This window comes from Phalacrocorax aristotelis, chromosome 16 (assembly GCF_949628215.1).
Source record: "Phalacrocorax aristotelis chromosome 16, bGulAri2.1, whole genome shotgun sequence".
Taxonomy (NCBI): domain Eukaryota; kingdom Metazoa; phylum Chordata; class Aves; order Suliformes; family Phalacrocoracidae; genus Phalacrocorax; species Phalacrocorax aristotelis.
Genome location: NC_134291.1, coordinates 522,550 through 538,696, shown reverse-complemented (window position 1 = coordinate 538,696; position 16,147 = coordinate 522,550). Strand labels below are relative to the sequence as shown.

At 45.2% G+C, this 16,147-nt stretch overlaps 1 protein-coding gene across 2 annotated transcripts in view; it reads right to left on the bottom strand.

Annotated features, from left to right (window-relative positions):
* The window catches only part of DHRS7C (dehydrogenase/reductase 7C), a 29,568-nt gene extending 13,874 nt beyond the window's left edge, over window positions 1-15,694 (bottom strand). Inside the window, exons 1-2 of one of the 2 annotated variants that reach the window (XM_075111203.1) lie at window positions 15,278-15,694; window positions 539-713 (exon numbers count right to left, since the gene is read on the bottom strand). The gene's annotated coding sequence lies outside the window, so the exon portion shown is untranslated. The remainder of the gene's footprint in view (window positions 1-538; window positions 714-15,277) is intronic. The other variant, XM_075111201.1, reaches the window with a different exon arrangement.
* Window positions 15,695-16,147: the final 453 nt, after the last annotated feature.

Sequence of the window (16,147 nt, the reverse complement as noted above, 5' to 3'; positions counted from 1 at the left end):
ATTGGCCTTCTTGGCCCCAAGGACATGGTGCTGGCTCAGGGTCACCTCGCTGCCCCCCAGCACTGCCAGGGCCTCCTCAGCAGAGCCGCTCTCCAGCAGGTCCCCCCCAGCCTGTGCTGGTGTGGGGGGCTGTTCCTCCCCAGGGGCAGGGCCTTGCACTGGCTCTTGTTGAATTCCCTGAGGCTCCCCTGGGCCCAGCTCTCCAGCCTGCCCAGCTCTCGCTGGATGCCAGCACAGCCTCTGGTGCATCAGCCGCTCCTCCCAGCTTGAGATCATCAGCGAACTTGCTGAGGGGATGCTCTGTCCCTTCATCCAGGTCATCGGTGATGGTGATATATTGAACAGGACTGACCCAGCACAGACCCCTGGGGAACACCACTAGTGACAGGCCTCCATCCAGACACTGCCCCATTGATCACAACCCTCTGAGCTCTGTGGTTGAGGCAGTTCTCAGTCCACCTCACTGTCCACTCATCCAACCCACACTTCCTTAGCTTGCCTGTGAGGACGCTATGGGAGACATTGTCGAATGCCTTACTGAAAATATCCACTGCTTTCCCTTCATCGATCCAGCCAGTCACGCCATTGTAGAAGGCTATCAAGTTGGTCAAGCCTGATGTCCCCTTGGTGAACCCATGTTGACTGTTTCTGATGACCACCTTTTCCTCTACGTGCTTGGAAATGACCTCCAGGAAGAACTGCTCCAGGGGGTTCTAGGGAAATGAATGGTTTACCATAAAGTTTTGAGACCAAGATTCAGTACTCCTGTTTGTGTTGTGTAACTGGTCATCTAAATTCTATGTTCTGATTTTCATCTCCAATAAGAGGATGACAAGTCTACAAATGATAGAGAGTCATTGATATTGGAGTGTTGTAACAAGGAACAAAGACTTCATGGTTAGGTTTGCAGGTACCAAGACAGTGTTAGCTTTCAGTGAGTGGGAAAGGACAGAAGGTTATTCAAGAGGGTGTAGAAAGTGACTTTTAGACATAGTTTGTAAACCTAACTTGCTCTAATGAAGCTAATGACATTGGGAATCAAGACACATATTCCTGCATGTGAAAGCTGGAGCTGCCTGCCAAAACCCACATGATTTAAGATTTCCAAACCACAGAATTGTATAATGTGTCAATGCTTGAAACATTGTGTGCAGTTTGAGCTAAAAAGACTCCATAGTGTTTTCCAGTGCAAAATGGCTGTGGTGTCCTGAAATTTACACCAGTTTCCACAGGTGAATGCAAAAACATTGAGCCAAATGAGCTGAGAAGTCATGCCAAGCGACCTGCAGAAGCAGAGAGGAAATGTGATTTTCCATCAGCCCTAAAGCCCCATCTATCTTTACTTATTTTCAGAGCATCAGCTTTAAATAAACATATATTAATTTCCCTATCAGCAAGTAAACTTGTTTGTTCTTTTTATGGAACAGGACATGTTGTTTATTTAATTTATTCAGGGTTCTGGAAACATTTTTCTGTGAAGGTGAAACATCAAAAAAAAAAAGAAATCACACACTAAACAGGAACAATTTATAGGAGTTCCAAGTGATTTGTTTGCTTTGTTCCCAAATGAACCAGAGCAATGGTACAAGTAATGTAGGAGTAAGAATAGGAAAAAGTCAATTGAAAGAGCTAGACAACCAACAATGTGTAAGACTAACGACAAAACACTAACATGTCTAATAATAATAATGAGCAATTGTAAAGGAAGACTGCCTGAGTCATGCAGAAAAATACAGACATACAGTGACTGTAATAACCGGAACACCCAGATCTTTCCAAACACTCAAATTCAAATCTCTTAGTCAGGTGAAGTACCAGAGAAATGTATTCTGCACTGCCACCTACAGAGCACTATTGGAAACACCAGAAAAAACAGAATAATTATAAATTTTTTCAGAGGGCAGATCCCATAAAAAGGGTAAGTCATCTAGAGGGAAACTTGAACAAAAGTGAGGACCTTGCTCTCCCTCAGCTAGCTCTGAAAGTCTGTACATTCTCAAGCCCTTTGTCCAGAGCTGAGCTCCAGGAACTGTCCCAGATGACATCAGAGCTGAACAGTGTGTGTGCAAACCTGAAACTTGACAGAGATCCAGGGCTTAATTCCCTGAAGTGCTTATCCCATGAGGCTGTCTGAGAGCATGAACATGCACCTACATATATTTACATTGCTTACATTTCATATTTTTCAGAAGTGCTGGACATAGCATTGGGTGGGTGTTCTTTGATTCTTTGTTTGGTTTTGTTTCTTGGAGGAAACAGGAGTTTAACACACTGAAGAGAAAGCAATGATTAGGGGCACTGGTGATTAAAGCATTCATCCAGGAAGAAGAAACCAAGATTTGAGACCCATGTCTGCCCCAAAAGGTGATCCTAGCTTCACAGTCATAATTTCTGGGGGTCGTGAACTCCCTAAGCATAGGAGTGTTCTTGTCCACAGCATAGCTCTTTATTTTAACCAGTGGCTGCCTAACAACTAAGAATACAATTCTCCCTTTGAGTAGAAATGGAAAGGCATATCGGTTTTCATATCATTTGACAGGATATGTGGCTCTAGCACTCAAAACCAGAGACACTTTTAATACGTAACCAGGTGAATTGCTTTAGTTCTGTGCTTCTTATGCTCCTGATAATGGAACATATAGGCTGTAGTGAGTCTTGTGATCCCCATTTGTTTCAGCCACATGACATTGTAGGGCATTTTCTGTGACTACATTGTTTTCACAGTTAGATGAATTTTAATTTTCTTTTTTTCCTGAGCCATTGTTTCTGTCTCCTTCCATTCTTATTTTATTGATTTTCCTTTTATTTTCTTTTGAAAGCTTTGAGATCACTGAGCCTACTGACAGTACAGTTTCTACTTAAAGATACTTCTGGCATTTGCTAGAATTCCTATGCTTATACCTAGTCATAACCATCTGTGAATGGTCCCCACTATTCACAGACTTCTTGTTGACTTGCATGATTAGCCAATCATATATTCGTAACGCTACTATGAATATTTTCAAGCTTTAGAAAGCACAGAAATTCTTGCTTGAAAAAGTGTTCAGAGCCATGTTTGGTCTTGGGAGCAGTAGATACATATGGTATTTCTATTCTCAATGTAAAAAAAATTAACCTTAACAATTTTGGGCTTGGCTCTGTAGTCAGCTTCATTACCATCCATAAGCAACTGCACTCCTACCATTGGAAGTTCTCATCTTTTATCTTTACCTGATTTCACACATTATTCCCCACTTTTTTCTACTTTTGAAACCACCTTTTTGTAGCCATTCTATCTCCGTTTCTCTTCTCAAACTCCTTCCAAATAAACAATCCACTCTGAGTTACTTTTTGCTCTTTGGTCCTGGTCTGTGACATCCCTATCCATATTAAGCGGTTCTGATCTGGCTACCTAGGCGAGCTCAGTCTGATAAGGTGTTACTGATATGAGTGCCCTACCAAGACTCTTCACCTCCAAATTACCCTACAGTTATCTCATTTATAACAGTTGCATATCAGTTATCTTATACCGTCCTTGAAAATAATCATTGCACTTTAGCCTTCATTCCTCTGCCTAGTTCCAACTGAGCAACAGGAGTTTTGTATCCTGTCTGCAGACAGTCTGCACACTAGAGCAAGAGTATACATTTTTCACACTCTGATGTGACCAGACAGCATCTTTACCCTAGAATTGTCTCAGTCACTGTCATGGTTCCCTGCACAGGGTTTAGCTAGTTAGAAGGCCTAGTGCTTCTGAAGGATTTTTTGCTCACAGACTCCCTCTTATGGATTTAAGGAAAAAGACCATTTCTCACTGTGCACAATTTGTCAAAACGAGTCAGATAGTATTTTTGGTCTGCTATTGTCAGCACAAGACTAAAAATTTTTCACGGCTTTCGGATTCTGGTCTCTCATAACCTACAAGCACCTATGGAAAACGTGTAGATTGGCAGTATAGTGTTTTTTTATGGTATAACCAAGTCTCCACTCCTTCAAGAATTTCTGTGCTCTGCATCTCTCTCTTGTTTTTTGCTCTTTGTTTTTGTTTTTTTTTTCCCTCCAAACTCGATGAAAAAAGATATTCTTAACCTCCTTTTCCTTTCACTTCCATGTCTTTTAGAAGCCTTTTCTATCTTGGCTAGAAGATCAGAAGACAGTCTTTGCTACTGTGCTCCAGACTAGACATGTGTCACACTGCGCTTTCAATGCTATATCTAGAGACTAATTAATTTCCACAGTATGTCAGATAAGTGTAGGAACCAGTACACATGAGGCTTATCCACTACACGTGAGCTTAGAAGTTAGTGCTGGTCTTATTTTTTAACCATAGTACAGTTTATTGAAGAGTGGCAAGAAGCAGACTCTGTTTACTTTCACAGGCAGTGATGTCTTGTGCTGTAAGAAAGCCCCTGTTGGTCTCAGTATCTGGAATACCCTCCCTGGAAAATATTCTGGAAGTAAATTCAGTGTTCAGAACAAGCCACAGCTTCTTGCAGCTGGGGACATTTAAGAAAAATGCAGAATATTGATATCAGCCAAAAGGTCTCTAATGGTGCTTTAGAGATTTCACTGCTCAAAAAACTTTAAGAATTTTATTTTTTTTTATTTCAAAATTATGTGAGAATATTATCCAATGGAATAACTAACCAGGTACAAATCACAGCTCAGTGTAGTTTGTGTTGAGAGTAGCTGATCAAATAAGTGGGAAGAAAACATTCACTCAGATACGTTCCTGATCACATCCATACCAGCCCTGGGTGATCAGCCTGTCAAGCCGAAAGGTCCTTGGAGGGCTGGGTTCTTGCAGCAAATGATATTCTACAGTGCTGACTTTATGCATATAGGAAAAAAAAAAAAAAAACAGAAAAAATATCCCACTGATCTAATAATTACAAAAAAATGCCTGCCCCCCTCAGCCTGTGGCCGACACTGCCAGCCCTCGTGGTGGTTTCTTCCTCCTCACCTAGGGACTCCTTAGGGATCTTGTTATACATTCTCAAACATGCTTTACCTCTTATTCTTTCTTCAGTTGTTTGCAGCTCCATGCTAAATTAAAATTTACCTTATATGGCACATTTAAAAATGCTAGTTATTCTCCTGTGTCCCCTTTGTTTATTGGTAGAAATGGTTTTGCAACACTTGGAGGTCTTAATTTCTTTAACAATTATTATTGCTGAATTGTTTAGTGCCTGGAGGTGTCCAGTGTTCACCCCTGCCCCTTTTCTGATCCCATGTATATGCTCCTCTATGCTACATATCAGCTGTCTGCTTTGAGGCTTGTATTCCTACACCAGGAGCTAGAGCAGAGTGCAGGCATGTGCTCTCTATCAGCCTTTATTCTATCTATTCTGCACAGAGAATATAATTTTTGTATATATTCTGTATTTTATTTATTCAGAATAAGGGCCTGTGTCTCTACACTGCATCATGGTGCTGCAGTCATCAATATTTACTTTATGCAGAGTAACTACTTGCTACCGGCAGCTGCATAAAGATGTCTATACTGCACAAAGCTTCATCAGAACTAAAAGAAATCAGGCATAGCCACCCAGTCATTACAAACATTCCTGTCACAGCTAACTAAAGAAAAAGATCCTGGGAGGCAAGGCAACTTCAGACAAAGCCAGACAAGCCTTAGTCCTGAGGTCTTGCTAAGGCTGAACAGAGAGCTGTGGGGTCTTACTCCGACAGCAATGCTGTATTCCCTGACAGAGTAGCGATACAGTAATTTTTGTCTGTTGGTGCCTGCGTTTAGAAACCAGTGTACTGTTTGTAGCCATTAGCCAGTATGAATAGTAACATCTGGTTAGGTTTTTGGAATGAGCATTTCTCTGTGCGAGGAACAGTGAGTACGGGTGTGGGAAAAGTTTTCTGCAATGTGGTAGGTGACAGAGTTAGTGTAGGGAGATGCAGGCAGGCGTACATGGCCCTGAGTTCAGTAGCACTAGGATTGGTGTATGTGAACATACACATCAGAGTGGAGAGTCAGTAAACAAATTAGCTAAAACATTGACTATGATTTTTCTGCGGTAATGATAGCACAGTATAGATGCGCCTGTGCGCCTGGGGCTTTAACAGATAAAATTTCTTTAAAAGTTTTTAAATTATTTTACTTAAAGACATGTTCCTAATGTGCCTCAGTGGATGCTATCAGAAACACATGTGAGGTCAAGAGAGAAGTGTTTGAGGCGCCATTAAGGTAAGTGGTGAGAACTTTCCAGTGATGAACACTGACAGCAATTCTTTCCTTCCCCTTCATTTTCCCATAAGGAAAAGTCACCCCATGATCACGCGATCAGCAAAACAGGAACGACATGGAGTTTCAGAAAAGCCTTTAGAGGTGTTCCTGTTCATATGTCAAACTGAAAATTCTCACTTGGGAATAGAAATGCTTTTCCATCCAAAAATACTTTTGTGATGAAGTTAACTTCAATTAATTAAAGCAATCACTTTAACCCAAGAACATGTCTCTAGGCTAGATCAGATAACAAGTCCCTTGGAGACGCCTTTCTCTCCACTGACTAGAAGAGGAACTGAGGATGACTAGCTCAAGTTTAGACCTCTGCATTTGCGTTTAAGGTCCTGGTTACTTTTGGTTATCTTGGCTCTGTGCTTCTCCTCATTACCACAGTTAAGAAAACAATGACATGAAGATTGTATTATATTTCTCGTGAGGTTTTGAGTTGATTTTTCAAATTTGCCCAATGCAAATGTAATACCCAGAGAATTTCTGTAAAACACACATATATTTTGGACAGCACTGGCATCTTCTGCAGGTCTCAGTCCATGCCAAAATGGACTTGAATGCCTTCTTCATTTCCTGGTGTCTCTGAAGGCCTCATCCAGCTATGGAACGGATTTAAAATACAGAATGATGGGAAGGGATATTTGAGATAGTACTGATATCTGTGAATTATTTATGTGCGCACTGAAGAACTCACTATGCTAAAATACTTGGCATATGCATGTGTTCTGCAGGGAAAAAATATCATTAGACAAGTATGCTTTTGTCCCTGTGTAGAATTATTTCCAATTCCACCAGGCTGATTCCACCAGGTTTTTCTCTTCTAGAAAAACTCACCAGAAACCCAGAAGATAAAAATGGTGTGGAAATTAATCACCAAAAGCAAGTATGCTTTGCAATATGTGTAGTTATTAGAATTTTTGAGGCATGAAGATAAAAACTCACAAAATACATCTATGATGTGCTGTTGAACAGATGAACCAGCCACAGGACTGATTTTCATAACTCCATATGCAAAAGTACTACAGTATGACATATAGAAGGCATGGGAAAATATCAGATAGCTATAAATAAATTCTCAAGGAAGATATGAGAAATTCTCCTTGAACTTCAAGATACTTCCTTGCACAGGACTAACTGGGTGCCTGTAACTGGGATGTGTTATTACTAGCCAAGTACATGTCAGTACATGTCCAAGATCCCTTTGGCTGGGACAAAGAACTCTTCATAAATTCAAAAGTTATAGTTATCAGAAGTATGGCCACATTCAAGCTGGCACACCTAAATAAGCCTTGGAATACAAAGAATTGTTTAGAATTGAAATAATTATTTAAAGTTGAGTTAATAGAAATGATGGAATTAATGCATTGCAGGGAAATATGACTTATTCATAGAGTATTCAACAGGATAGTAGAAGTATACCAGTAACAGGGAAATAGATCTTGAAATTGCCCAAAATAATGATAAGAAATCATGAGTGAAAATGTTCTGTGTATATAGCCTACACAAAATGAGCAAACTACAAATATTTCTCAGAAAAGTTAGAATTATCACTTATTTCCCAAAAAGATTGGAAGATGTTACCAGGTACTTTAAAGTATTGTAGCACTTGACATACAGAAAATGAGGGAAAAGAATTAATCTCAAGAATTAAATATACTTCATAACGCTTAGAGTTAAGCAGAGTTAACCTCATCTTACAGAAAGAATTCACTCTAACAATAAATACTCTAAAATAGCTATCCATCATCATAAATGAACATAGGACTAAATCATTAAAATGTGGCTGTATCTTATATTGTGCTGAATTCCCCCAGATATGAATAGTTACCTAACATGTTAGCTTTTGCCAGGGATTACTGCAATATATTAGAAAAAGTGTAACTATTTAGAACTACAGAGAATTCTTCATGACTGATGGAAAAAATATTTTTGTAAATTCAACAGCTTCCCAGTATCTAAACATATAGAAAGTATTGTGACAATAGATCAGTCATAAGAAAAATATCCCTGAATTACTGACATTACTGAAACACCCTGGCATGTGCAGCTTCATGACATATTGAAAGTAGTGTCAAGGGAAAAAAGGGGAAAAAATACAGCTAATATTAAAGAAAATTAGCTACAGTTCTCTAGGAATTACTGAAGGATTTTATCTCGAACTATAAAGCCACTGTTTTTTGTGATTATTTACTTCATACTACTAGAAAGATTACCAGATTTCCCCTGGTTATCTGGGTATCACAGACTTTAAGAATCTCAGAATGCTTGAGGTTGGAAGGGAACTCTGGAGGTCACCTGGTCCAACCTCCCTGCTCAAGCAGAAACAGCTAGAACCAGTTCCCCAGGTCCATGTCCAGATGGCTTTTGAATATCTCCAAGGATGGAGACTCCACAACCTCCCTGAGAAACCTGTGCTCAGTCACCCTCCCAGCAAAAAACATTTCCTGATATTCAGAGGAAACCACCTGTTTCAGTTTGTGCCTCTAGTCCTGTCACTGGGCACCACTGAAAAGAGCCTGGCTCCCTCCACTTTGCACCCTCCCCTCAGGTATTTATATACATTGATGAGATCCCCTGAGCCTTCTCTGCTCCAGGCTAAACAGTCCCATCTCCCCCAGCCTTCCCTCATGGGAGAGATGCTCCAGTCACTCAGTCACCTTAGTGGCCCTTTACTGAACTATCTTCAGCATGACCGTGTCTATCTTGTACTGGCAAGCCCAGCACTGAACAAGTACTCTGGGTATGCCCTCATCAGTGCTAAGCAGAGGGGAAGGATCATCTCCCTCGACCTGTTGGCAACACCCCTCCTAACGCAGCCCAGGACACAGTCTAAGGGAGAGCTAAAAGCTTTGCAAAACCTGACTAAGTGCTGTCAAACTGAACTAGCAAAACATAATTTTTTTTTTTAAAATGAATACAACTGCATATAACTACTCTGAGAAAAGGAAAAGTATTCACAAAAATTTCAGAAGCTTTAAAATATTTTGCATGTATCAAGTGGCCTGGGAAAAATGTGAGAGCAAAGTTACACCTCAGAAGACACAGCATTCTTTAAGAATGATGAGCAGAAATCAGCTGAAAATGAAAAGATACAGAGGCTTTTGTAACAGAGAATTAGAATAAATCAAGCACATACTCTTTATTTTTTCAGAATTCCCCAGAACTCTACCAATTACAACCTGGGATGCAGCAGCAGAAGTGTGGCCAGCAGATCAAGGGATGTGATTCTCCCCCTCTACTCTGCTCTGGTGAGACCCCACCTGGAGCACTTGTATCCAGCTCTGGGGCCCCCAGCCCAAGGCAGACATGGACCTGCTCAAGTCCATCCAGAGGAGGGCCACAAAGATGACTGGGGGCTGGGGCACCTCCTGTATAAGGGCAGGCTGAGAGAGTTGGGGTTGTTTAACCTAGACAAGAGAAGGCTCTGGGGAGACCTTATAGCAGCCTTCTAGTACTTAAAGGGAGAGGGACTCTTCATCAGGGAGGGTAGTGATAGGAAAAGGCATAACGGTTTTAAACTGAAAGAGGGTAGATTCATATTAGATATTAGGAAGAAATTCTTTACTGTGAGGGTGGTGAGACACAGGAACAGGTTGCCCAGAGAAGTTGTGGATGCCCCACCCCTGGATGTGACCAAGGCTAGGTTGGATGCGGCTTTGTGCAACCTGATCTAGTGGAAGGTATCCCTGACTATGGCGGGGGATTGGAACTAGATGATCTTTTAGGACCCTTCCAACCCAAACCATTCTATTTTATTCTAAAATTCTTTTTTTTTCCCCAGTGCAAAAAAAAAAAAGCACATCACCAATGTACCAAGCTTCTTTACCATATTCAGTGCACGTACATGTTCATTCAGACTGTTAAAATTATTGCAAATAACTTCTCAAAAACAGTGAAAGAAATACCCAAAACTATCACTACCAGAAAATCAAAAACTCTGAAGTGGTTAAGGATAAGTGGTGATTATCGTACTCCTGCTGATCCAGTGAGGAATCTGTCCAGACCTTCTGCCACATCTTCCAAACACATGTGTGAGGAATGCTGACATTAAGGAATCACAGAAATAAACCAAACAACCCAGAGGCAGAACAACAGAGACCAGCACAATGAAAGGCCAAGTTCAACATCAGGTCAACACCAAGTAATTTCATAAAGTAATTCCCTGTCCCCCTTTATACACCATATGCAAAGCCGTCCCATGTGCAACCTCCCTGTTTGATCAGAGAGAAAATAAGAGCCACTCTAGGGCACTTCAATGTGATAACCCTTTGCTCCTGCTCTACTCAACTACCAGAAAGATGATTATTTTAAAAAGTAGTTTAAGATGAAGAACTATCCTTACAGCATGCCCACTTCCTCCTGCAAAGACAATTTTCAAGTTCCTCCCTTAAAGGCAGGCACAGGCATGGTAACAGCTACCTACCCAAGCAGCTAGTGGCACCCACAACTGCACAGTGACACTGTAGCTGGGGAGACATTAAGTAACAACATGGAGGACAGAGTTTCCACTCCTCCTTCTGTTCCAGGAAGTCAAGGCACATTCAGTAGTATTTATGGTCTCAAGCTGCACCAGGGGAAGTTTAGGCTGGACATTAGGAAAAACTTCTTCACAGAAAGGGTTGTCAGACATTGGCACAGGCTGCCCAGAGAGGTGGTTAAGTCTCCATCCCTGGAGGTATTTAAAAGAAGGGTAGATGTGGTGCTTGAGGATATGGTTTAGTGGTGGACTTGGCAGTGATAGGTTAGCAGTTGCACTCGATGATCTTAGGGGTCTTTTCCAACCTTAACGATTCTATGATTCTATGATTCTATGATTCGCAGAGCATGCTGCACTTTATTCAGCCTTAGTCCTGATCAGCCTCCCAGCAGCATTCACCTTCTCACATCTGATTGATTCCTGGTCCATAAACAAACCTCTTTAAAAATGAAGACACAGTATTTATGCACTGCATCTTACACAACTGTATGTGCAATTTTAGTTCATATGCATCTCTAATAAACTGCTTTTATAGACTGCTAGAATTGTGAACATTCAACAATATTTAGGAGAAAATGAAGACATGAAAGAGAGCGCAAGTAGTTTCTCATTTGGGAAAGATATTTAGTAAAATAAAGATAGTTTCAGCCATTGGTTAAAAACCAAAGCTTTCTTCCTTTCACAGTAGTTCTGTCTTTCTGCAAAAATGAAATTAAAACTGTTAATTTCAATATTAGCCAAATTTTAGTCAGAGATGTGGAATACCACGAAGAGTTTAAAGCAAATTCATACACACTGTGCAGAAACAGATGAGAATGTGATTAGTTTCCCTACGGACAGACGGTACAGCCAGTAAGAAGTGTTCAACCTGCATTTGAGTCCCTCACCCTCTTTATCAGCTAATAATTTCATTCCAGTGACCACATATATCATTATTGTTGTAAATCTGTGTGTACGCAGGACCTGGCTCACCCTCCGCATGCCATTGACAATAACCCCGCTGTGCCCATGATGTCAGGCCCACTCACTGGCCCCACCCCTTGGCTCCACCGCCAGTGCCTATGGGGGCAGGCTTGCGGTGTGATGTCTCATCACGGGCAGGGCTACAGCAACAGCACCGACCCCATGGATGCTCAGGTAGTACCGGGGGCGGGCTGCCTCCGCCTACGGGAGTGCGCTTCGCTGGTGTGTGTGCAGGTGTGTATCAGGTGTGTGTGCGGGTGGAAGTGCATTGGGTGTACGTTGGGTGGGTGTGCACACCATGGGTGTGCATCCTACCTGGGCACATGCATTGTGTATGAGAGTGTGTGTGTGCATCATGTGTCTCCACACCTGTTCCACCAGCCATAGCTATCCGGATGTTTTCTCTTCCTCTGTCCCTGCAAATGTGGGGACTTGAGCAGAGCTGAGGAGTGGTCAGGAGCTGTGAGGTTGGTGGTGAAGAAATGGAGAGGGAGTCTTCAGAGCAGAAGGGAGCATTTTTGTGGCCCTCCTCTGGACCTGCTCCAACAGTTCCATGTTCTTCTTGTGTTGAGGGATCCAGAGCTGGATGTAGTGCTCCAAGTGGGGTCTCACCAGAGCGAAGTAGAGGGGAAGAATCACCCTCAACGTGCTGGCCACACTTCTTTTGAAGCAGCCCGGGATACAGTTGGCTTTCTGGGCTGCAAGCACAAGTGCACTGTTTTCTCTTGTAGTAACTTGCTTTGACTCCAGGGTAACTGGTTTCAGGGCCAGAATGGGGATTACCATACCTTTTGGGGCTTGTGCCAGAGATGTTTGGAGTCCTTCAGACACCCTGCCTGCTTGGATTCCCTTCCATCTGCCTCCTTCCTTTCCTTCCTCCTCTGCTGATCCATGGAGCAGCCCAGGGCCACTTCTAGTGCGTCTGGTGTAGATGCACTTGAGCTGGGCTATCAGTTTCACCCCAACCCTGGCCCACCACCCCTAGGCTCCTCTCTAGCGGGCCTGGCTACATCCCCTTCCCCCTTTGAACCTAGTTCAAAGCCCTCTTGATGCACCCCGCCAACTCACGTACAAGAATCCTTTTCCTCCTCTGAGACAGGCAAACTCCATCTGCCACCAGCAGGCCCGGTGCCATGTAAACCTCCCCATGATCAAAATCGCCCAAAACTCCACCAGTGGCACCAGCCTCTGAGTCACGTGTTAATCACATGAGTTTTCCTCTTCCTTTCAGTACTCTTCTTCCGTGTCCCTGCTGGGATTGAGGAAAACACTGCCTGCTCTCCCAATCCTTCGACCAGTCGCCCCAGTGCCCTGACGCCCCTTTTGATCACCCTTGGGCTTTTCTCCACAACCTCATCACTGCCCACCTGCATAACAAAATGCAGGTAGTAATGAGAGGGCCGTACCAGACCAGGGAGTTTCCTAGTAACATCTCTGACCTGAGCTCCAGGGAGGCAGCAGACTTTCATGTGGGATGGGTCTGGTTGGCACTGTTCCCCTCAGAGGGGAATCGCCTACAACAACTACCCTCCTTTTCTTCTTAACAGAGTTCCTCCTCTGGTAAAACTACCAGCTTGTCTGTAGTTCCTGGGTTTGAGAAAGCCTCATCGTTCAGCCCTGACATCCCATAGCAGCAGAGACAAGACCGGCCTGGGGTGAGAGCTCTTGTGGAAGGAGCCCCATTACTCACTGGCACACCTTGAAAGCCACAAAACAAAGCATGATGGAAGCTCTCATTTTCTCTTGAATGTCCCTGTGCTGCATTGATTACAGCAGGGGCTCAAGAGACTCCTGGATTAATGAGAGCCAGTGACGGCCCTGGCTACTTGTTAAGAAGGCAGAAAGTGAACCCCAGAAGCTTTTCATGTCCACACAGGGACTGCCAGCAGCCTGGGGAAGTAGCTCAGCAGAGCATGGAGTTTCCCAGGCCAGTCCTCCCTCCGCTGTGGGCTCCTGCCCTGGAGGCAATCCTGAATCTGCCCATCCTCCTTGTTCACATGTCTCTGCAATTATAGGCAAATGGGGTGGGCTGTGGCTGGAGAAACTACTTGGAGTGACCGGGGTGCAAGTGGTTCTGGGGCCAGCCCCAAAGGCTGTGCATGGCTCCCCTTTGTCCAGGACAGGAATTAACCAGGTGAAGGGGAAAGAGAGAGAGGCTTCCAGGGCCCTGCCATCGGTGGCCACCCCACAGTGGGCAAGCCCATACCCACCTTTCTGTTATCCACCAGGGGCAGCAAGCCTGGCCTCTGCACCATTTCCCCCACCTGAAGGTCTGACCTTCAAGGCACAAAGTCTGGCCTCAGGGGATCAGTGCAGTGGTTTCAACTCTCTGCAACACTGGAGGTCTGGCAGGTAAAAAGAAGAGTTATGTGCCACGGGGCTGGTGCCCCTCAGCTCCCTCTTCATTCCTGACTGTGAGATGTGCTGGGAGAGATGCAGCTGTGATGAGCTCCTGGCTGAGCACCAGGGGGAAAAGCACAAAGGTGCCACAGCCAAGCTTGAGGAACATGCTCTGCCCTGATGAAAAGCCCACCAGTCAAGTGTGAGTTACTCCTATCCATATGAGCTGGTGGTACCCATCCAGAATGTGAGGGGAATGAGGCTGGTGACAAGTTGCGTGGTTTAGCCAGCAACCACGTAGTGTCTTGGTTAGTGAGAGCCTTGGCTGCAGTGACCACAATATTGTGGAGTTTGGGGTCCTGCTGAGTGTGCTGAAGGTCACCTCTAAGACAAGGGTTCTGGATTTTAGAAGAGCAAACTTCAGTTTGCTCTCAGTTGAGCACTCAGGGCTCAATTGGGAGGGATTCAATGGGAAGCTTCCAATGGAAGACAGAGGAGCTAGTGAGAGCTGGGAATTCTTCAAGAACTCTCCATTGGAAGCACAAAGCCAATTTATCCCCTACAAAGGAAAGGGAAGTAAGCGGAGCAAGAGGCCCCCATGGCTCAACCATGATCTCCTGGGTCTACTCAAATCCAAAAGGGAAGCACACCAGAAATGGAGAAGTGGAAGGTTATCCGCCAAGAACTACAAGGGCATAGCCAGAGTGTGCACAGATGCAGTTAGAAAAGCAAAATCCCAATTTGAATTGAAACTGGCTGTAGACAGCCTCCTCGGGAGCACCGTGAACTTCTGCTCGCCCATGCTCTAATGAGGCTGGATGTCGTGGCCGCCGCCACCTATTCCACCTAGAGAACCAGAGAGACAAGGCGACGCCTGCGCCTGACATCCCACCTACTCTCCTGAGAAACGATAAGGCTCCATACCCAGATGCAGGCAACATACTCACCCTAACCCCAACCACAGCATCTCACCAGCAGGCCTATTGAGAGACCAAGTTAACAACTGAAACAGTAAACGGCACAACTAGTGAAAAACAACAAGGTTCCAGCTTCAGTAAAGACAGGAATTCCAGCAAAATAAAGTGCACTTACAAGGAAAAAAACCCAGCAAAGCAAAAACCGAACCCCAAACAGAACACCGTACCACGAAACCATCTCACCACCCCCTCAGCGCCCAAAACAACATCCCCTGAGAAAAAAAGCAAAGCAGGCCACAAGGGACCTTTCTAATACAGATGCTGCCAAAGAGTGCCAAGCTCTGGAATCCTTACCTCAGGCAACGCCTCCGCTTCTCTAAACGCCAGAGCACGCCTGCCCGGGGGGCTGAGACAGCCCCAAAGCTGCGACCGCCCGAGGGAACACGGGAGCACCGACGCCAGAGGAGCCCAGGGGCAGCAAGAGCTGCCCGAGCCCCCGCTGGGGCTCTTCGACCCCCGGGCCCCGCCCCCGCCCTTCCCACAGCGCCCCGCGAAAGGGGCGGGCCGAGCCCCCCGAGGGGTGAAGGCCCCGGGAGCCGTACGAGAGCCGCCTGGAGTTCCCGGCACGGGAGGGAGGGGGGAGAGAAAACACCCAAACCGAGCCCCCCGAGCGGAGCAAACACAGGCTCGGGCTGTTGCCGGGGGGCGGGGCCTGTCGCTAAGGGGACGGAATCAGCACTGCTCCCCACGTCTTTGCCAGGGGGCGGGGCCAGTCACTAAGTGGGGCTGCTGGTACCGCCCCCCTGGCCGTCGCCAGGGGGTGGGGCCTGTCACTAAGGGGTGGGAGCCGGCACCACCCTCTGGGCCATGGCCAGGGAGCAGGGCCAGTAGCTAAGGGGGCTGCTGGCTCCGCCCCTATAGACCGTTGCCAGGGGGTGGGGCCTGTTGCTACGGAGGGCTGCTGGTACCACCCTCCGGGCCCTGTCCAGGGGGCGGGGCCAGGCAGGAAGAGCGTGGATACGGGTATCGGCACCACCATCGCCGGGCTCTCGCAAGGGGGCAGGGCTTGAGGCTAAGGGCTGTGCCTTCACTGCCCCGCCCCCGAGGCCATCACTGCATAGCGCAGAGCGTCGCTAAGTGGCGTGCAGAAGTGAGCGTGGCAAAATGTCGCTACAGCCCCAGCGTTGGTGTGCCTGTGCGTACGGTGCCGGAGGCCGGTGAGGC